This window comes from Rana temporaria, chromosome 2, assembly GCF_905171775.1.
Source record: "Rana temporaria chromosome 2, aRanTem1.1, whole genome shotgun sequence".
In the NCBI taxonomy this organism is placed as follows: Eukaryota; Metazoa; Chordata; class Amphibia; order Anura; family Ranidae; genus Rana; species Rana temporaria.
Window position 1 is genome coordinate 124,807,109 of NC_053490.1, and position 21,877 is coordinate 124,828,985.

The window sequence follows — 21,877 nt, forward strand, 5'->3', positions numbered from 1 at the left end:
AGTCATCTTAATGCGACCCGCATCTACATATCAGACCCTTCTAGGGACTTTTCCCTTATCAATGACGTGGAGGGGCTCATCCACTGAAACTGGAAAGGTAGAGACATTTTCAACAACCTCCACCTCACTGGCGGTATCGCGAGCCTGGTGCTCAACTGAAGCGCCGTCAGATGTATGTCTCACATTTATCCCTTCTGCCACAGCATCAGTGAGCCGCTGCAGGTCATAAGTCACATTGCCATTTTTGCGCTCACTATTTTCCAGCGGTTGGGCTGCGGATAACACAACTGCCATGCATGCGCCCTTAACCGGTCCTTCTGACTGGAGGGGATCGATCTCTGCAGGGGCCAACACACCCTTGGTCACTGGCCACTCTGCAGTCCCTCCGTTGGGCATAGCAGGTGTTATGTCCACATCTGTGTTATGTATCCAGCATGGCTAGCATTTTTTGGCCCAGCTGTCCCAGTCAGTGGTACTTCCCTGACAGGCAATCTGCAGTGCTGCATCCCCTGTTCCAAGAGGCACCAAAGGAATCTGGGACTCATTACCCAATACAGTACATTTGTCATCTCTTTATGCATCACATTGAACAAGCACAATTTCACTTATGTCACATTGGGACGATGCTTCGCCACAAACCGTAGGGTGCAACACACTATTTTGACCAGATTGTTCTGGTGGCGCTACCATCACATCCCGCTTTACACTACTAGCTTTTACAGGGTGAATACATTTTTCACCAAATTGGTCACATACCAGGCGGGTGGTCTGCACCCACACACTCTCATTGTGTGGTGTAGTCCCTCCTTGTTCCCCCAGAGTAGTGCCAGAGCGGTTCTGGACAACCTCCAGTTCCAACACAGGGAGATCCTGGGAGGCTTCCATGGACAACCCTGCAGCTCTGCCTCTGGCGGTCACGGAAGATATCCTACTCCCATCCTTTTTAGTAAACATATCATCAATATTACTCTCAAATATGACATTTCCAGAAATACATTTCTCAATATTTAGAGGATCATCATGACACTTAGACATAGCTGTAGCTATTGTGGATGGTCCCTTACCCACTTGAACAGCTCTACCGCTGACCTGGGAAACCCTCCGCTCCAACACTATGGGCTTCTGGGAGGTTTCCCTGGGCAACCCCACAGCACCTGTCTCTGTCACTAGGGAACATGGTATACGGATTTCTTTGGTCACCCCTAGTACAGCTCTTCCAGCCCTCTGCTGGATTCCACCAGGTACATACAGAGTCCCCATGTCCTTTATCGTCTTTAGTGCTGCTGACAGTTGGGCTTTACCCTGTGCCTCCCCCCTACTCTGGGTAGCACACTGTAGCAAGTCCACCTGTACTGCGGATCTCCCCGCTGAAAACACTTCCGCTGTTTTTACCAATTCCTGTAGCCGTTGTCATAGCCTTCATTTTAGTGCGTTGTCTCTTATCTGTGGTGTCTCCATAGGCTGATTTTTTCATGTGGTCATGGAGAAACACTGCAGCCTTTCCAGACCCACCAACACCCCCTGCATGTAACACAGGATCCCTGTTGCTAGGGTTAACAGCAGACCAGCACTCCAAAGATGGTTGGCTACACCTCATGGTGGTTACAGACTGTTGTGTCCTTTCTGGGCTGACCACTTCACATAAGCAGCCATAATACACATCTTTACTTTCCTCATGCTCATTGGTACCCCTTGCAGGCCACACAGACTTCTTGCCACTGTTGCCAGGGGTGACAACCGATATGTTTGCAGAAAACGCAGGGCTGGTACGCTGATGCACACACATGCTCTCCTGAGCAATTGCTCGACTGGTGCTTTGTTGTCGCCATGATGCCTCTCCTGTTGCTATAGGTGATGACCTCCCTTTGCTGGAGGATTGCTGGCGGCCCATGATGCGACTGAACTCTCCTCTAAGAAGGATTTCCTTTTTAAACTGGCAGTAATCATCGTGGTCACTGTCCATCAAATGGTAAACCGACCGGTACTCTACCAGTAATAAGGTTTGCAGCAATTTTGGCCACCAGTCTCTAGGCCATTTCCTCCTTACAGCAACTTTTTCAAATTTTTCCAGGAAGTCTCCAACCTCCTCTGTAGGTAGCATGGGTTGCATATAGTCAGAGGCCACTATTTCAGCCCTTTGCACTGCATCCCACTCTTTAGTCTGGTTCCACTTGAACCACTCATTCACAGTCTTATACACCACTGACCCCTTTTGACTGGCCCTCCTAGGTGGAGACATTTCAGGCCACGCTGAGCTCACTTCCCCTTTAACTTGCTTTAACATGAACTTCTTGTGTTTTGACTGCCTCATCCTTGCAGTCGCATGCACAGCAGCTTGTTACACAGTTCACAGCAGTAAAAAAATCTCACAGCTGCACCACCTGTATGCAACACAGTCTGTCAAAATAAACTTCTGCGCAATGCAGTTCGCCTGGCTGCCCCACACATAGCAAGGACCCAAATTCCACCGTCTAGATTGTCCGCATTCTCCACCATGTGTAAGGGATTAGCTCGGTAGCGGGGGTGTGTGACCCTCTGGATGGGTTCACTACACACGGAACTATACAGAAAGGCAGTCGAAGACGGTTGAAAACAAAGATTTTGGTTTATTCTTCCATCTTGCTGGAAACAAGTGCAAGCATCGAAACAGCATAAACAAAATCAAACATAAAATAAACCCTGGCCACTTGGGGCGTCTACCTTCACCACACAGGAACCTATCTATGGAGTCTAGCACAGCCTACTGCTGGGTAGACACTGCTGATCCTACAGCAGAAAACAATAGTCTTTTTTTGATTTTTATCACACAGAAAAATCAACAGCACCTCACCTCTTCAGAAGTATTTCTGCTACTGCTCTCCTTCACTCAGAAAGCCTCAGGATGCAGCAAAAAGTAATAATCCTGTGGATTACATATAGAGGCCTTAATTGCCTCATTCTGAACAGCTGAAGTTTTTCAACGCCTTAAAACCTTTCTGGCTACTTCTGCAGCCGACACCCGATAATAATTGGTGTATTGTCCAAACAAGGCAGAAATGTATCTCCCGTCTGTGACAACACCCACAGATTTACCTGACTTCCTGTCACACTACTAAGATCCCTCATCCCTTCCTCCCCCCCATCCTCATTGTTCTTACTCTTCTCTTTTGGTAGTTTTTGCTTTTCTCCCTACTTTTTACTTTTATCACAGCACTCTTAATTTTTCTGTGTAGCTCCACGTTTTTTAAAATTCTTTCCAATTTTTCCATTTCTCTTTAAATTTAGCAGGTTATTTCTCACACACAGCATATGCATACCACAAACTACACCCCAAAACATATTCTGCTATTACTTCCGAGTATGACGATACCACATGTGTGAGACTTTTACACAGCGTGGCCACATACAGAGGCCCAACATGCAGAGAGCACGTCATTGGACGGAGCGATCACATGGTAAACGGCCTCTATCAGCGGCGATTTACCGTGATGCGGACCCGGCGGTCACGGAGACTCCCGTGTGTGCGCCCCAGGGGGCTCGCGGGAGCGCGATTCTGGGAGGACATTATATAACGTCCTCCCAGAGTTTAGGAACCACCCTGCCGCTGTTATTCGGCGGTGGGCGGTGATTAAGTGGTTAAAGTATAATTACATCTGCCTATCCTTTACTGCCATGGTGCTGCACATGTGATCAGTTATGACACCGACAATTTAATATTTTGATAATTGGTTGAGAACACAAGCAAATGTGACAGTTGGCAATCCCGGTGACTTGTCCTCAATGTTCCCCTATGGGGGAGGTTCCTCCACTGACTGCGCAGGCGCAAACTTCCCGACGGAAATCCCCGAACCTCGCACGGCATCCAGGCTCATTCTTTAACATCCCCGTGGATTGGAGGATGTTAAAAAAAGAGCCAGGAGGCCGAGCGAGCGAAGCGAGCCGTCCGAGCGCAGCGAGGACGTGAGGCCGACTGGCCACTTTCCTCTAAGTCCACGTCGCCCTGGATGCCGGCCGCCATTCGGGGATTTCCGTCAGCAAGTTTGCACCTGCGCAGTGCTTGAAGGAACTTTCCCGATGGCTGGAACCACCTCAGCGCATCAGTTCGCGCATGCGCTGGAACTTCCGTGATACCTGGAACCAGCACGTCAGATCACCGGCTTTACAGAAATGTAAATATTTTTTGAAACCGTTAAATTGCCGGGTTTAGTTCTGCTTTATGACTTACTGCTGTTCAGGGGCTCTGGGCTTCAGCAAACTGGCAGTCTCCGGCAAGAAGAGACAGAAACAATGCTGGAGGCAATTTACAGCACACACTGATTTTGGTAGCATAATTATTAATGTGGAATGCATGTTCCTTGCTAAAGAACATTATTTTTTATCAAGTTGTTAAGGGTAAAGCTCCGCTTTAAATCAGAGGGTTTAGTTCTGCTTTAAAGCTGGTTGGATTGTAAATTCTTCACAAAAATGCTCTTTTTCTTTTCTGATTGATCTCTTCCAATAGGAATGATCAATCTATAATTGACAATCCATTCGAACTATATGCCACACTCAGGGAACTGCATTTTGATTGATATGTTAATATAAAATCATAGTTTTTGATCATGTTATCCATTGCATCTTTGTTTCCACCATGTAATCTGATCAATGGAAGTATGACTGTACTTCAGTGCCACCATCTAATGCAAAACAGTTGATAATATTCTGCCATGGCCTATTGACTCAGTTTGATCTATTTGAGTCTAAAATAATAAGCTATTCGACTATTTTTTGTGGATTTGATCACCTTGATCAAATCACACATCAATGACATAATAAAACCGAAGCATTTATGCCCATTGTTAGGCCTTGTTCAGATGAGCGGCAACTTGTACCACTCCTCTGAAAAGTAATCTGTAGTGAATCACTTTTCAGTGGTTTCCAAGCATTCAGGAGGTGATACTACTTCCTGAAGGCCTGTTTTTTTTATTTTGTTTTTGTAGACAAAGCTGGATTTTGTATTAAAGCGGAACTGAAGGGAGCTATACAATATTTAAAGTGACTCTAAAGGCTCAAGGTTTTTTTCCTTCATGCATATGCATGAAAGTAAGAAACCTTCTCAGTGCAGCAGCCCTCCTAAAACTTACCTGGGTCCCATTGTGATCCAGCGATGTGCATGAGAACCTTGGCTCCCCGGGGATTCTCCCATCCTTATTGGCTGAGACAACAGCGGGAGCCATTGGCTTTACGCTACTGTCAATCACAGCCAGTGAGCCAATGAGGAGAAAAGGGGGTGGGGCTGAGCTGTGGCTCTGTGTGTGAATGGACAAGCAGAGCAGTGGCTCGGGATCCAGCCTGCTTGGGTGCATCAATATCAAGCTGCTTGCTCTGGGGGCACTCGGCAGGAGGGAGAAGCCTAGAGTTTCGGCAGGGGACCGGAGAAGAGGAGGATTGGGGCTGCTTTGTACAAAACCGCTGCACAGAGAAGGTAAGTATAACATGTTTGTTATTTAAAAAAAGGTAACACACAAAGGTATCACACAACGTAGCGCGCACCTGCGTGGCTGCTGACTTTTGATAAACAGACACTTACCTGTTCCTTGGTCCAGTGATGCGGCTGCCCAAAGCATCGCTTCTCTCCCCCCTCTCTGCTGGTGCCTCCATTCACACTGTGGTCACCAGGCTGCGACAGCTTTCGGCTTCACGGCAAGACACGCACTGCGCATGCGTGAGTCGCGCTGCGCTCTAGGAGTGGACAGGCGATCTCATGGGACCTGTCACGTGTCCCAGGAGATCACCTAGAGGAAGGGGCCGCCTAAGGCGAGATGAGGAGTCTCCTAGGCAGCCTGTAGGTGGAAGTAGGACAAGAAGTCCCACTCCTACCCAATGCTGTATCCTGGCCAAGGCCAACAAGGCCCATGCCTAGAGCAGCACTTTGCAGGGGGGGGGGGCAGCATGGAAAGAGACCCCACCGGACTGTTAGTGTAGCACCAGTCTTATGGGCCTGACTGGGTTAAGAGGAAAATTCGTTTAGCACCCCCATAAAGTGGCCACACTGCTTCAGGTATGCGGGTGGCCGGCATTCTGCAGCTGTGGGAGGGGGCGGCGTTGCTTCTAATTTTGACTGTCCTATTATCCTAGACCACAAACCTTCCTCACTGTGCTATATGTTTCCTGCTGCACCATTGACATGGTTATAACTTCTTAATCCTCTCCATAAAATTATCAGAATTTTGTGCTTAAAGTAGAACTATAGGCAACACTTTTCATTTTGGATAGAGTAAGGGAAGGTTATAGCCGTGTCAGCTTATTTTTTAATATCCCTGTCCCATTGCAGAGATTTCCCTTCACTTCCTGCCCCATAGCCAAACAGGAAGTGAGAGGAAATTAAGGAAATTCATTGCCCCCCCCCAGACCTTAGAACTAGTGTCCCCACTCCAAAATTCTTAAACGGAAAGGGGTGTGGCCTTGACAGTAAGGGGTGGGTCATAATTACATTAGGGGGTGCAAGAGTTTAGTCAGACCTAGGGCAGCACAAAACCTAAATACACTACTGCTCTTACCGAAGCCCCCCCCAAAAAATCCTCAACAGCGATCCGTCCTTCTTGAAGAAAATGGTGGCTCTGCTGCTTTGGCGCGAAGATGGGCGTTTCTTCTCCTCATTTGGCGCGAAACTGTAGCCACGTCTCACGCAGGGGAGGGTGGCTCCTCTCCTGCGTAGATTTAAGCATAGGTCACCGGATGACAGCAAAGCGTACCTGTCAGCATTCCGGTCACCAGATCCCCGATTGGTTCGTTCAAGCCCTGTTGAATAACCTGCCTCCGGGTTCTCCTCAAGCCGACCCCCCAATCGAACGGCACCCAGCCTGGGATCCTTTCAATGGAACTGGGGACCCATTAAGTCACTGGGGCCCTTCTCAGGAACATGGAACTCCGCGTAGAATGTGCCCCCGGTCCCGAGGGCCATCGCTGGGGTCCGTTGGATGCGTGCACCCTGAAGGTGGATGCCGCACCTGGAACATGGACCCCGTGGGAAGAAGAAGGACCAAGAACAATGGCGTCTGCCACAGATATACCCTCCCCCAGCATGCCCAGCGAGGGAAAACTCCTCTAATTGGCTGCTGGGGAAAAGCGGCTCTGCCAGAACCCCTCTAGCGCCACCTGTCGCTCAGGGGTGGAAAAACACAGACTGATCCACAGGACAGTTCAGGAACAATAGCAGCCCAAATTTTGACAAATTGTGAATAAGGGGAAAATAACTCTCCCATTCCCCACTAACTTTAGCGTAGTGTAGGGTGACCAGACATCTCCAGTTTCAGGGGACAGTCCCCTGATTGAGTACACTGTCCCCAGACCAAGTCTGTCCCTGGTTTTGTCCCCAGATTGGATTTAATAGGGGGCAGGGGCAATTTCAAAAAGAATAAGTGCGGAATTAAAAAAAAAAAAAAAAAAAATAGAATTACACACCCCCTCTCTGCTGTGCCTACTAGCATACGGGGGTTCGATTTTTTCCATTATCTGTTCCCCTTTCTGATGATCATGTGCTGGTCGGAGCGGAGAAAATATTTCTTCAGTTTCGGGCAAATGCCCTTTCAGCTTCGCTCGCATGTTCTTCTGCCTTGGCTCAAATCCTGACCAGCCACCTGCCTACCTCCTTGTCTTCCCTGGTGGAGTGATCTTCCTCCGCTCCCCATCCAGTAGTAGCCGGGGCCCAAAGAGTAAGACTTGAGAGGCTGTGAGGCGAGCGGCGACAGGCAGAGAGTCGCTGATTGTTGCCATTACTAGTAAAGAAAAAATATGTCCTCAGATTTCATTTAAAAAATCTGGTCACCTTAGCGTAGTGCCCATACTGAAAGTAAGGGGGTGCTAAATTTTTATGAGAATTTATGAGTGGACTTTTATACATTATATATATATATATATATATATATATATATATATATATATATATATATATGACAGGCCACGCTGGAATTTGTAGTACCACAGCACCCAAGGCTGTGCAGATGCCTTGTAAGAATGACAAAGCTGGTATACATATTGCTCCTCAATCTTCATTTGTGAGTTATTATATAGCTTGCAGCAGGCAGAAAGGTTGCATAAAAACAGTCTAGGCAACTTCCGGAGAGAAAAGAAAATGGCAATGGAAGCCAGCCCCCCCCCCCCCCCGGAAGGCTTCGAGACAATGGCTACCTCAGAGACCACCCCACACTTCCTGTTTCGACCTCTAGTGCTAAGCTGGCGAGCATTGCACGTTACGCAGCGTCACGTGAGCAACTGCTGCGAGACGTCAACGCGTCCTCACGTCGCTCGCTAGGAGGAGGAGGAGGGGTTTGGACATTTTTTTTTCCTTCCTTCATTTCCTTTTTCTTTTCTTTCTCTTTATTTCTCCTTTCTCCATCCGTTTATCTTTTCTCCCCTCCCCCATCCCTCGTTTTCTCCGCTCTTGTCGCTTGTGATGCCCCCCAGCCCCCCGCGTGTGTCTCCGGCGGGTTCCCCTCCTCCTCCTCTCCTTCTCTCACACTGCCGGGGCTGAACCGGGGCTGGAGGGAGAGAGGCATCCATGTCATTCTACCACGGCTTGCCATCATCGCAGCTCCACTTCTCTTCATCGCCTTTAGTTCTCTGAGTGTCCAGCTGTGATAGGGGCACCGCCTCAGGAGACACTGTCGGCAAGGAAGGAGCAGGTAAGACACCTGTGCCTGAGAGGACTATGGGGGAGGGGCGGTGAAGGTAGGGGACCTGTGAAGGACTATGGAGTGAGTGGGTGGGTTGGTGAAGGTAAGGGACCTGTGGAGAACTATTGGGGGGGGGGGAGGTAAGGGACCTGTGGAGAACTATGGGGGGGGGGGGTGAAGAAGGTAAGGGACCTGTGGAGAACTATGGGGGGGGGGGTGAAGAAGGTAAGGGACCTGTGGAGAACTATGGGGGGGGGGGTGAAGAAGGTAAGGGACCTGTGGAGAACTATGGGGGGGGGGGTGAAGGTAAGGGACCTGTGGAGAACTATGGGGGGGGTGAAGGTAAGGGACCTGTGGAGAACTATGGGGGGGGTGAAGGTAAGGGACCTGTGGAGAACTATGGGGGGGGGGGTGAAGTTAAGGGACCTGTGGAGAACTATGGGGGGGGGGGTGAAGAAGGTAAGGGACCTGTGGAGAACTATGGGGGGGGGTGAAGAAGGTAAGGGACCTGTGGAGAACTATGGGGGGGGGGGTGTGAAGTTAAGGGACCTGTGGAGAACTATGGGGGGGGGGTGTGAAGTTAAGGGACCTGTGGAGAACTATGGGGGGGGGGTGAAGGTAAGGGACCTGTGGAGAACTATGGGGGGGGGTGAAGGTAGGGGACCTGTGGAGAACTATGGGGGGGGGGGAAGGTAGGGGACCTGTGGAGAACTATGGGGGGGGGGGTGAAGAAGGTAAGGGACCTGTGGAGAACTATGGGGGGGGGGGTGAAGGTAAGGGACCTGTGGAGAACTATGGGGGGGGGGGTGAAGAAGGTAAGGGACCTGTGGAGAACTATGGGGGGGGGGGGAAGAAGGTAAGGGACCTGTGGAGAACTATGGGGGGGGGGGTGAAGTTAAGGGACCTGTGGAGAACTATGGGGGGGGGGGGGTGAAGTTAAGGGACCTGTGGAGAACTATGGGGGGGGGGGGGGTGAAGTTAAGGGACCTGTGGAGAACTATGGGGGGGGGTGAAGGTAAGGGACCTGTGGAGAACTATTGGGGGGGGGGAGGTAAGGGACCTGTGGAGAACTATGGGGGGGGGTGAAGAAGGTAAGGGACCTGTGGAGAACTATGGGGGGGGGGGGTGAAGAAGGTAAGGGACCTGTGGAGAACTATGGGGGGGGGGGTGTGAAGTTAAGGGACCTGTGGAGAACTATGGGGGGGGGGTGTGAAGTTAAGGGACCTGTGGAGAACTATGGGGGGGGGGGGGTGAAGTTAAGGGACCTGTGGAGAAACTATGGGGGGGGGGGTGAAGTTAAGGGACCTGTGGAGAACTATGGGGGGGGGGTGAAGGTAAGGGACCTGTGGAGAACTATGGGGGGGGTGAAGAAGGTAAGGGACCTGTGGAGAACTATGGGGGGGGGGTGAAGAAGGTAAGGGACCTGTGGAGAACTATGGGGGGGGGGGGTGTGTGAAGTTAAGGGACCTGTGGAGAACTATGGGGGGGGGGGGTGAAGTTAAGGGACCTGTGGAGAACTATGGGGGGGGGGGGAAGAAGGTAAGGGACCTGTGGAGAACTATGGGGGGGGGGGGTGAAGAAGGGAAGGGACCTGTGGAGAACTATGGGGGGGGGGTTGAAGTTAAGGGACCTGTGGAGAACTATGGGGGGGGGGTGAAGGTAAGGGACCTGTGGAGAACTATGGGGGGGGGGTGAAGGTAGGGGACCTGTGGAGAACTATGGGGGGGGGGGTGAAGAAGGTAAGGGACCTGTGGAGAACTATGGGGGGGGGGGGTGAAGAAGGTAAGGGACCTGTGGAGAACTATGGGGGGGGGGGGGTGAAGAAGGTAAGGGACCTGTGGAGAACTATGGGGGGGGGTGAAGAAGGTAAGGGACCTGTGGAGAACTATGGGGGGGGGTGAAGAAGGTAAGGGACCTGTGGAGAACTATGGGGGGGGGGTGAAGAAGGTAAGGGACCTGTGGAGAACTATGGGGGGGGGGGGTGAAGTTAAGGGACCTGTGGAGAACTATGGGGGGGGGGGGGGGGTGAAGTTAAGGGACCTGTGGAGAACTATGGGGGGGGGGGGGGGTGAAGGTAAGGGACCTGTGGAGAACTATGGGGGGGGGGGTGAAGAAGGTAAGGGACCTGTGGAGAACTATGGGGGGGGGGGGTGAAGAAGGTAAGGGACCTGTGGAGAACTATGGGGGGGGGGTGAAGGTAAGGGACCTGTGGAGAACTATGGGGGGGGGGGGTTAAGGTAAGGGACTGCTTAGTACATTGGAAAGATACAGCCATACCTGTCAATCCAGACATGACCTTCATACAGCTCTGCACAACCAGATGGCGGGCACTATTTACTTTTGGGATCTCTAGGCAAAGCCTTTTGTTTTGGATAGAGTGGGGGAGGGTCAGACCCCATTCACACTTGAAGTGTTATTAACCACTTGACCTCCCGGCGATTTACCCCCCCCCCCCCGCTCCTGACCAGGCCATTTGTTTCTATTTGGCACTGTGTTTACTTTAGCTGACAGTTGCGGAGTCATGCAATGCTGTACAAAAATTAGATTTTATATTTATTTTTTTCCCCCACAAACAGAACCTTCTTTTGGTGTAATTTTTGCGCTATAAACCAAAAAAAGGAATGACAATTCTGGGGGAAAAAACATGTTTTTTATTTTTTTCTATAAAACCCATGCAATAAAAAAAAAAAAAATCAAATCTCTTCACAAATTCAGACCAATATGTATTCTGCTACAATAAGTGTATTTTGATAGCTTTGTAGATGTTATAACTGTCATGGCGGCGATCAGTGAGTTATAACGAGACTGTGATAGTGTGGCGGGAAATGTGACACTAATTGCCACCACTTGTGATACTACAGTGATCACTGCCTGGGAAGGGATTAACATCTAGGGGTTAAAGCGGAGGTTCACCCTTAGAGAGCACATTTTCCCCTTAGATGAATGCTCGTTTTTCCTAGGGGAATCGGCTAGTTGTTTTAAAATATGATCCGTACTTACCGTTTACGAGATGCATCCTCTCCGTCGCTTCCGGGTATGGGCTGCGGGAATGGGCGTTCCTTCTTGATTGACAGGCTTCCGACGGTCGCATCCATCGCGTCACGATTTTCCGAAAGAGTGACGCGATGGATGCGACCGTCGGAAGCCTCTCGGAAGACTGTCAATCAAGAAGGAACGCCCGCTCCCGAAGACCCATACCCGGAAGCGACGGAGAAGATGCATCTCGAAAACGGGTAAGTACGGCTCATATTTTAAAACAACTAGCCGATTCCCCTAGACAAAACGAGCAGGAAGCTAAGGGGAAAAGGGCAAAAATTAAATAAATGGGTGAACTCCTGCTTTAAGTGTGTGCTTTTACTGGGGATCTAGTTGGGGGGGGGGGGGGGATGAAAAAGAAAAAAACAAGATCTCTTGTCACTCAATACAGCTCTGTTGTTTACATTCACAGAGCTGTGTTCTGCGAGACTCAGCTGATCACTGGGTGCCAGCGGTCAATCATTGGCTGGGACCCAGTGATTGGCATGTGTTGTAACCAATTGCAGCACAGCCGGCCACGTTCTCTCCCCCGCCTGCAAATGCAGAATCACACACACATATATATTGTGGCTTACCAATCCATTAGATGTGGAGGCTGCATTTGTTTCATTTTTTTTTCTTCTGTTTTCACCTGGTGATCTGGCTAGTAACGCATTTCTTGTATTAGAGTATATAAAACATTGATATGTAAAGGGTGGAAAATATCAAAGAATAAATAATAAAATATAATGCACAATAATGTTGCCCAATGTGAACACAATGGGTACATTGGAAACAAGTGTACGGTCTAGATTGACCTGCAACACATGTGTATAAGCAACATTTCCTAAAACTGTATGTGCATAATCAAAAAAAATATATATAAAAAGCAATTCAACACTATGTGTGTGTGTGTGTGTGTGTGTGTGTGTGTTTTATATCTCTAGAAAGGAAGAAAAAAAAAATGACTAGTAAATGTATCTCAGCAGTCTCTCTTGGGTTCCAAATAGTCTATGTGAAAGCAAATCACATTCAGCAGAGTGAATGGAAAACATCCAATTATCATATTTATCGGTGTATAACACACACCCTAACTTTAAGAGGGAAGTTTCAGGAAACAAACCCAGCCTCTTTGTTTCCTGAAACACACAGCCTCTTTGCAGCCACCCATTCTGTTCACAACATGGCTGGGGGGGACAGAGACTTTAGGTCAGCTGACTGGTGAGGAATGTGAAGTGGGAGACACAGTGAGTAACACTACCTGTGATTAGAGTTCCCATTAAAAGTCCCCACTATAGTTCTCAGATCAGCAAATTACCTTGATCAAGAGCACCTAAGTTGGCTCATCCCAACTCTCCCACCAGCAGTGCCACTCATCCCAACTCTCCCACCAGCACTGCCACTCATCCCAACTCTCCCACCAGCACTGCCACTCATCCCCAACTCTCCCACCAGCAGTGCCACTCATCCCAACTCTCCCACCAGCAGTGCCACTCATCCCAACTCTCCCACCAGCACTGCCACTCATCCCAACTCTCCCACCAGCACTGCCACTCATCCCAACTCTCCACCAGCACTGCCACTCATCCCAACTCTCCCACCAGCACTGCCACTCATCCCAACTCTCCCACCAGCACTGCCACTCATCCCAACTCTCCCACCAGCACTGCCACTCATCCCAACTCTCCCACCAGCACTGCCACTCATCCCAACTCTCCCACCAGCACTGCCACTCATCCCAACTCTCCCACCAGCACTGCCACTCATCCCAACTCTCCCACCAGCACTGCCACTCATCCCAACTCTCCCACCAGCACTGCCACTCATCCCAACTCTCCCACCAGCACTGCCACTCATCCAACTCTCCCACCAGCACTGCCACTCATCCCAACTCTCCCACCAGCACTGCCACTCATCCCAACTCTCCCACCAGCAGTGCCACTCATTCCAACTCTCCCACCAGCACTGCCACTCATCCCAACTCTCCCACCAGCACTGCCACTCATCCCAACTCTCCCACCAGCACTGCCACTCATTCCAACTCTCCCACCAGCACTGCCACTCATCCCAACTCTCCCACCCCCAAGGAGTAAGGGAAGGAATAAAAATAGAGATTATGTGGAAAGCAAAGCAAAAGAGAGGGAACAACAAATTAAAAGAGAGAGAAAGATTAAGAGAGCGAGCAAGAAAGACTGCTAGATTGAGGGATGGGGGGAAAAAAAAGAAATTAGGATAGAGAGATAAAAGGGGAAAGAAAGGAGAACAAAGAGTGGTACATACTAAAATGTACCATAAGGGGTTTTAATACCTCACAAATGTAAGGGTTAGGGGCGCAAATTACTTGGGTGCTGACAACCCACGCTACAATTTTTTTTTACTGTTAGGGGTCCCTACAACTCGGGAAATTTTATCAAGGGGTCACGGCACTAGCACGGGTGAGAACCACTGCTCTATACCTTCCTTGAAGTGGATTCCTGTCTAACAGCTCATGATGGATGATAAAAAATTGTAGGAAGACTAAGGCCTCATGCACACTGGACGTTACAAAAAAATGTCTGTAGCTTTGCAGGGAGTTTGTAAAAAGTCAACGTTTTTGCAATAGCGTTTATTAGCGTTTTTTTTAAGACAATTTTTTTTTTCTTTTGGATCAAAAGCGTTAAACGCTGGTGAGCGACGTTTTTAAGCGTTTATCAGCGTTAGAGCGTTTTTACTGCTGAAAAACGACCCAATCGTTTTAGTTTTTTTTTTTACTGCTCAAAAACGCCACTGCCCAAAACTGCTGATAACAGCCTATGTGTGCAGGGACACATAGGATACCATGATGGAGAGTTTAATGACTGTAGAAAAAAACGTCTACTGACAAAAACAGCTGCTGGAAAAACGTCAAACGTCCAGTGTGCATGAGGCCTATAAGTGCATTATCTTTTGATAAAAAATCTATTTATTTTAAAAGGCACTTAAAACGTCCAGTGGGTACGAGACCTTAAGGGGGGGGGGGGGGGCTATAAACAAACAGAAGGTTGTTTACTTTCAGCCTTTTACAACCACTTTAACTGCAACAGGTGAAATTCAGGTCTCCTAGCCGTCTGACTATGCTTTCTGGCAGTGCTTTGTATATATCAAAACTAGGTAGATAGAAATCTCTTGTCGCATAGGACAGCTACCATATACAGAATGTATTTTGAATGTGTATTTAGTTTGCTTTTAATAAAGGGACGTGCAGGCACCATGTTCTACCTCCCAGTTAGCCAACCCTTAAAGTGGATGTAAACCCACTCTCGTCCTTTCTAAACTACTGCCATAGTGCTGATCTATAAGGATATAGATGCCTCCTGCATGTATCCTTACCTGTCAAATGTCTCCCCTCTGTCTTTTATAAGACCCTGCATAGTCTGTGGGGTGGGTCTGTTGTCTTGAGCCCGTTGGGTGGAGTCGTGATGTCAGTAGACTCCCCGCCCACCTCTACACCCCCCTTGTCAACATGCATTTTCTCTTGTGTATTCTTTACACTAAATTCTGCTATGATCACTAACATCCAGTCAAAATCCAGAAAAGTAACCACGTGACTTTTAGAAAAGGAGTGGGGGTGGGAATTAAAAAAAATAATGCCTGTCTCTAAGCTAGTGCATGAGATATGTAAATAACCTGATGTTGCAACTGTGATCAGGTGACCTCAGACAAATTCTGCAATATAACAATCGGATCACTCAAGCTTCTCCTCTGCCCAGCTTTCACTAGATACATCTAACCTAAATCAGATCACTTGTCTGTGTGTATATTCTGCTTTCTGTTCTGTGTTTTCACTGCAATATACATGCATTTCCTGTCACACTGAACTGTGGATTACACCCCATGATGAGAAACATCCAGTCAAAACACAGTAAATGCAGCCAATCCTGGGAGAGCTGGAAGGGAGAGGAGAGGGATGTGAATTGTGAAATTTTTACACAGGATGTGCCTCTGTCTCAGGCTAGTGCATGAGATATGTATATAACCTGTCACTCACAGCAAGGGGGAAGAACGGACTAAGGTTTTTCTCTGTAAGTCTGTTTTATTTCACTGAACAATAAGAGGATTGCTCAGAGCTGGATTAACTCTGTGTGGCAAGACTGGGCACAGATGATAGGAAATCTTTTATACCCTACATTGTGACATCAATAAATAAAAAAAAAAATGGGGTTTACATCCACTTTAACATTTTGGAAACTCTGGCTAGTAAACATTGGATGAGCATAAGAAGGGCACTTCCTATTCCTCCTGAAAATACTAGTTGAATGGCTGTTATCCCGATGAGCCAGTTCTATTTATTAATCCCGGACCAGGAATGAGCATACTGATTGGGAAAGTCAGATGTTACCTACATACATTCCAGAAAATTAAAGCATTAGAGGGAATGAGAGCTTGCATGTTTGTAGTGACTGCATTCATATTTGTATTCATCACACAGCATGTGTGTCCAGATGTTTTCCTGCTTGAATATGTGAAGGCTGAACATGTTTGTAATGTTGCCAACTATATTTACATTCATATAAGACCATGTGAAGTGTAAATATGCTCAGCCCACCAAATGGCATACAATTTTAGATCCAGTCAATGTGTAATTTTTGTGTTCTGCATTTTAGGGGAATTGGCTGAATCATTAAATCGCGATTCGACCCCCCCCCCTCCATGATCTCAATACAACTTTTCCTTGATTCAATGCAGAATGGTCTCTGCTCACTGCTGACAGCTGTAAAAAAAAAAAAAAAAACAGGCAGTTTGCCAAGTTTATCACAACATCACTTAGGCAGAGATAAAGAGAGCCATTGTAACATTTAGTTCTTTTGGATGAAAGGGATGAACTTCTGTCTGTAAATGAGGGCAGTTTAATCGCTTTAAAGCGGGAGTTCACCCATTTGTGTTTTTTTTCCTCTTTTCCCCATAGCTGGATGCTCGTTTTGTCTAGGGGAATCGGCTATTTGTTTTAAAATATGAGCTGTACTTACCCGTTTTCGAGATGCATCCTCTCCGTCGCTTCCGGGTATGGGTCTTCGGGAGTAGGCGTTCCTTCTTGATTGACAGTCTTCCGAGAGGCTTCCGACGGTCGCATCCATCGCGTCACTAGTAGCCGAAAGAAGCCGAACGTCGGTGCGGCTCTATACTGCGCCTGCGCACCGACCTTCGGCTTCTTTCGGAAAATCGTGACGCGATGGATGCGACCGTCGGAAGCCTCTCGGAAGACTGTCAATCAAGAAGGAACGCCCAGTCCCGCAGCCCATACCCGGAAGCGACGGAGAAGATGCATCTCGTAAACGGTAAGTACGGATCATATTTTAAAACAACTAGCCGATTCCCCTAGACAAAACGAGCATGAAGCGAAGGGGAAAATGTGTTCTCCATGGTTTAAGACCAAGCCTTTTTCTGACACTTGTTGCTTACAAGTTAGAATTTTGTATTTTTTTGCTAGAAAATTACTTGGAACCTCCAAATGTGTGTGTGTGTGTGTGTGTGTGTGTGTATATATATATATATGTATGTGTATATATATATATATATATATATATATATATATATATATATATATATATATATATATATATATATATATATATATATATATATATATATATATATATATAATAATTCTCATTTTAAGCAGAGACCCTTGAGAATAAAATGGCAGTTGCAATATTTTGTTACACTGTATTTGCACAGAAAAAAATACACTTTAATGAAAGGGGGGAAAAAAAACAACTAAACAGTAAAGTTAGCCCAACTTTTTTTTGTATAATGTGAGATGAGGTTACGGCAAGAGAATTGTGATCTTCTAAGGAAAAAAAATTGTTATTCTCATTTTAGCCAGGATCGTGCAGCGGTACTACATATATGTACAATATAGCTATATATCTATCTAACAAATAATTAATAAAAATATATATGGTGCCACAAACGTGAATCGTAAAGTGCTGCAGTGCATTAAAACAGTGACATCCTGATTAAATGAAAGTCGGTCCAATGCAGATTTGTATACAGTCCTTATAATGGTGACTCCGTGAAAACAATGAGTCCCAGTGTATATATAGCCTTGCCTTCTAAAACAACCCACAAAATTATAAAAATATAAAATCACAGCCTCTGTTCTCAGCTGCATAAGGCTCCATTCACATCTCCGCGACAAGCAACGCCGCGTACGCGGCGTATTTTGCCGCGGATAGTGTTTTTTTTTTTTTTTTTTTCAAATTCTTCCCATTGCTGTCAATGGGCGAATGCCAATGTCGCCTGAAAAAAAGGGTCCGGGACTTTTTTTCAGGCGACAGGCGTACGGCGTCTATGAGATGTGAACCATCTCCATAGACAGCAATGGGAATTTCCCCCTCTAGCGGCACAAGCGTCGGGCGTTTTGTCGCCTAGATGTGAATAGAGACTAAGAACTGGGGGAGAAACAGCAGAACACTGAGCTTCCCTTTGGATGGCTGTGCAGCAGGGGCGTGTCAGGACAAGTCTGATGGTTGGAGGAGAGCATGCTGAGTGCTTACCTAAGTGACAGGGCCTAGACACACTCTGTCCTTTTAAGCCTTTCAGGAGCCTAACCAAAGTTTGGCATATCCAGCCCACTCCTGCCTTGGTCATTTATTGCATTGATCAGTGCCATCAGTGGGCAGGGTCTATGAACAAGGAGAACTCTTCCACCTAGTCACTGCCAAGGATCAAAAAATTGGCCTGGGCAAAACGGACACAACGGAGTTGAACATGCTTTGTAACTAACATTGCTTAGAGGATAAGGTTGCCAGAGTCGAGGTCCACTTTTAAGACTTTCTAGGACTACTCAGTGTAGGGAATGAGTGTTTGTTAATCATTGCAGGCAGCAGATTTGAGAATTTGTGAAAACCAGCTCACCCACTTTGGAGTGAACTGTTGACGTTTCAGTGGATTGTCATGGCAATATAGACGGAATAGATCTCGGACTACCTGTTTTTTGCAGACTTCACTCACAACAACTTAACCTTATAAAAGCTGTTTTCAGTGATGTAGACATGCTATGTAGACATCATGGGCCATCGAAGGAAGCTCCTCTTTGCTGGCATATTTCAGTTGTTTGCTGATCTTGGACTTGGATTTCTACTCTAGTGTTGCAGGATATGCCAGGTGATGCATAGATATGTTTGTAGTAGGGCAGGCCATGCTTTTTCTTTCGCTCAACCATTCATGGTGGATGTGGGCCTATTGTATTCTGACAGCAGATAGGTATTCTTTGCCATCAAGAATACCTATCGGCACGGATCGAGCAAAAATGTTCCGAGTCAATCGAGGGATTAATTTATGTACAGGCAGCCTGCCCATAGATAGATGGCAATTTGGTTCCTGCTTAACTGTCTGAATTTTTGATATATCTATGGCTGGCTTAGGGAAGCTTGTGCTGTAATGCTAATAACAGTGTGCATTTAACCACTGGACCATATTGCTGGTCAAAGACCAGAGCACTTTTTGCGATTCGGCACTGTGTCGCTTTAACTGACAATTGCGCGGTCGTGCGACGTGACTCCCAAACAAAATTGGTGTCCTTTTTTCTCTACAAATAGAGCTTTCTTTTGGTGGTATTTGATCACCTCTGCGGTTTCTAGTTTTTGCGCTATAAACAAAAATAGAGCAACAATTTTGAAAAAAATGAATATTTTTTGCTATAATAAATATCCCCCAAAAATATATAAAAAAAATTTGTTTTCCTCAGTTTAGGCCGATACGTATTCTTCTACATATTTTTCGTAAAAAACAAATCGCAATAAGCGTTTGGTATGCGCAAAAGTTATAGTGTTTACAAAATAGGGGGTATTTGTATGGCTTTTTTTATTATTTTTTTACTTTTTTAAAACACACGCCCAAACTCCCAAAAACATCAGTTTTGAGCTTCAGTGTGCATGGAGCCTTAGTGCTGCGAACACAGACCAGCCCATCTGCCTTCTCAGCGGGTATCGGCAGACAGATCCCCTGCTGAGCAGGCGGACTCCATCGGGCCCGCCCCGTGTGTAAGGTGCCTAATGGACTTCTCTGTGCAATAATATAATTTAAAAAAATCTCATTCAAAATCTTCCCAATGATGAATTTTAAAGTGCCAACATTGCAATAAAACATCCAAATATAAATTGTGACAGTAAATCAAGCTGAAAAAATATATAATTAATCCTTCGTCCCTGTGGAGAACTAATCTGTGCTGCGTGTCACACTTCACAGCAAATATATATGGTGCCACAAACGTGAATCATAAAGTGCTGCAGTGCATTAAAACAGTGACGTCCTGATTAAATGAAAGTCAGTCCAACACAGATTGTGTACAGTCCTTATAATGGTGATTCCGTAAAAATGTGTTCCAGTGTCCACACTCAGGTACTCCCCACCCTCAGGTAATGGCTGCTCACCTCAGAGCGTGTGACCTCACAATTAAGTTTGGTCAGCCACGCTTGTGAATCGCCTTAAAGGGGTTGTAAAGGTTCGTCTTTTATTTTCTAAATAGGTTCCTTTAAGCTAGTGCATTGTTGGTTCACTTACCTTTTCCTTCCATTTCCCTTCTAAATGTTTTTTTTCTTTGTTTGAGTTTCTCACTTCCTGTTTCTCCTCGGTAAGCTTTCCACCATCATCCGAGCGGTGGAAAGTCCTTTAGAACAGCTTACTGAACACCTTACTGAGGAACAGGAAGTGAGAAATTTAGACAAAGAAACAAAACATTTAGAAGGGAAAGTGAAGGAAAAGGTAAGTGAACCAACAATGCACTAGCTTTAAGGGACCTATTTAGAAAATAAAAAACAAACCTTTACAACCCCTTTAAGGATTCTAGATGGTTCAAAGCTGCTCACTGGTGATGTCTTCTCATATGTAAACAGTAGGAAGAGGCTCGTCATATGTAAAAGGAGGCTCCATAGCGTGATATCGTTTTTACAAAGCATCACTTAAGCAATAAATGTATACACACTGGGATCTTTAAAGTGGTTCTAAGGGCTCAAGTTTTTTTTTTTTAGTTTTATGCAGTATATGCATGAAGGTTAAAAAAAAAAAAAAAAACACCTCTGCGTAGCAGGCCCCCCCCCCCAATACTTCAATAATCCCCATCTCAATCCAGTGATGAGCACATGAACCTCGGCTCTCCGGGGACTCTGCCACCTCATCATAAATCTCAGCCAATGAGGAGGGGGGCGGGGCTGAGTCATGCTGTATCTGAATTGACAGACAGAGCAGTGGCTTGTGAGCTATGGGAGCACTTGGCAGGAGCACAGGCAGGGTACCTGAGAAGTGGAGCCGCTTCTGTCAATCACAGCCAGTGAGTCAAGAGATTGAGGGCGTGGCCAAGCCTCAGCTCTGTTTGTGAATGGACGCGCAGAGGTGCGGCTTGAGAATGATTCTGCTTAGGTGCCCCTATTGCAAGCTGCTTGCTCTTGGGACACTCGGCAGGAGAGAGGCGCCAAGAGCACAGATGGGGACCCAAGAAGAAGAGGATCTGGACTGCTCTGTGCAAAACCACTGCACAGAGAATGTAAGTATGGCCTTTTATTTAAAAGGAGAGCCTTTAAGTTCACTTTAAGATTCGATTTTTGGAAACTGATATTTTTGGCCAGCTGCTGTAAAGTTGTAGACTTATAAAACCACGGTACATTCCAGTAACCACTAGATCAGTGATATGCAATTAGCGGACCTCCAGCTGTTGCAAAACTACAAGTCCCATCATGCCTCTGCTTCTGGTTGTCATGCTTGTGGTTGTCAGTCTTTCTATGCCTCATGGGATCTGTAGTTCTGCAACAGCTGGAGGTCCGCTAATTGCATATCCCTGCACTAGATCATGATTTGTGTTTTGTTATAATTAGAAAGGCATGCTTCAGTAGTAGTCTTTGTTACCTGACTGATAGAATCTGCTCCGTCTTAGATTAGGCATATTATCCAATTATCAGAGTTTATCAAACAAACGGAATAGAGATTTGTTTTGTTGTATTTGCTGCACCTATTTTTCTTGGGTGGTGAAAATCTTTAAATATATATTTAAAGCAAGGAATTCATTCTAGTTGCATGTAACCTGGATTTGTTAATAGAACAGAGTGATGAGTCAGTGTATCCAGTGGGTGTTGCACTGGTGTATCAGAATACTGTGAAAATGAAACCTTCAGATTTTAGAAGATCTTCTAGAGAGCTGTTTTTTTCTTGGGGAAATGCATTCTGCGTTTAGAACTGTACATATGTACCATAATTTACATGTTTGTTAGTAAAGG

The 21,877-nt window shown here is 46.6% G+C and overlaps 1 protein-coding gene across 14 annotated transcripts in view; it reads left to right on the forward strand.

The window, feature by feature from the left end:
• The first annotated feature begins 8,286 nt into the window (after positions 1–8,286).
• Positions 8,287–21,877, forward strand: part of R3HDM2 (R3H domain containing 2) — a 172,165-nt gene continuing 158,574 nt past the window's right edge. For 11 of the 14 annotated variants that reach the window (XM_040340927.1, XM_040340932.1, XM_040340936.1 and 8 more), the window contains exon 1: positions 8,287–8,642. The gene's annotated coding sequence lies outside the window, so the exon portion shown is untranslated. The remainder of the gene's footprint in view (positions 8,643–21,877) is intronic. The other 3 variants (XM_040340937.1, XM_040340940.1, XM_040340943.1) reach the window with 1 other exon arrangement.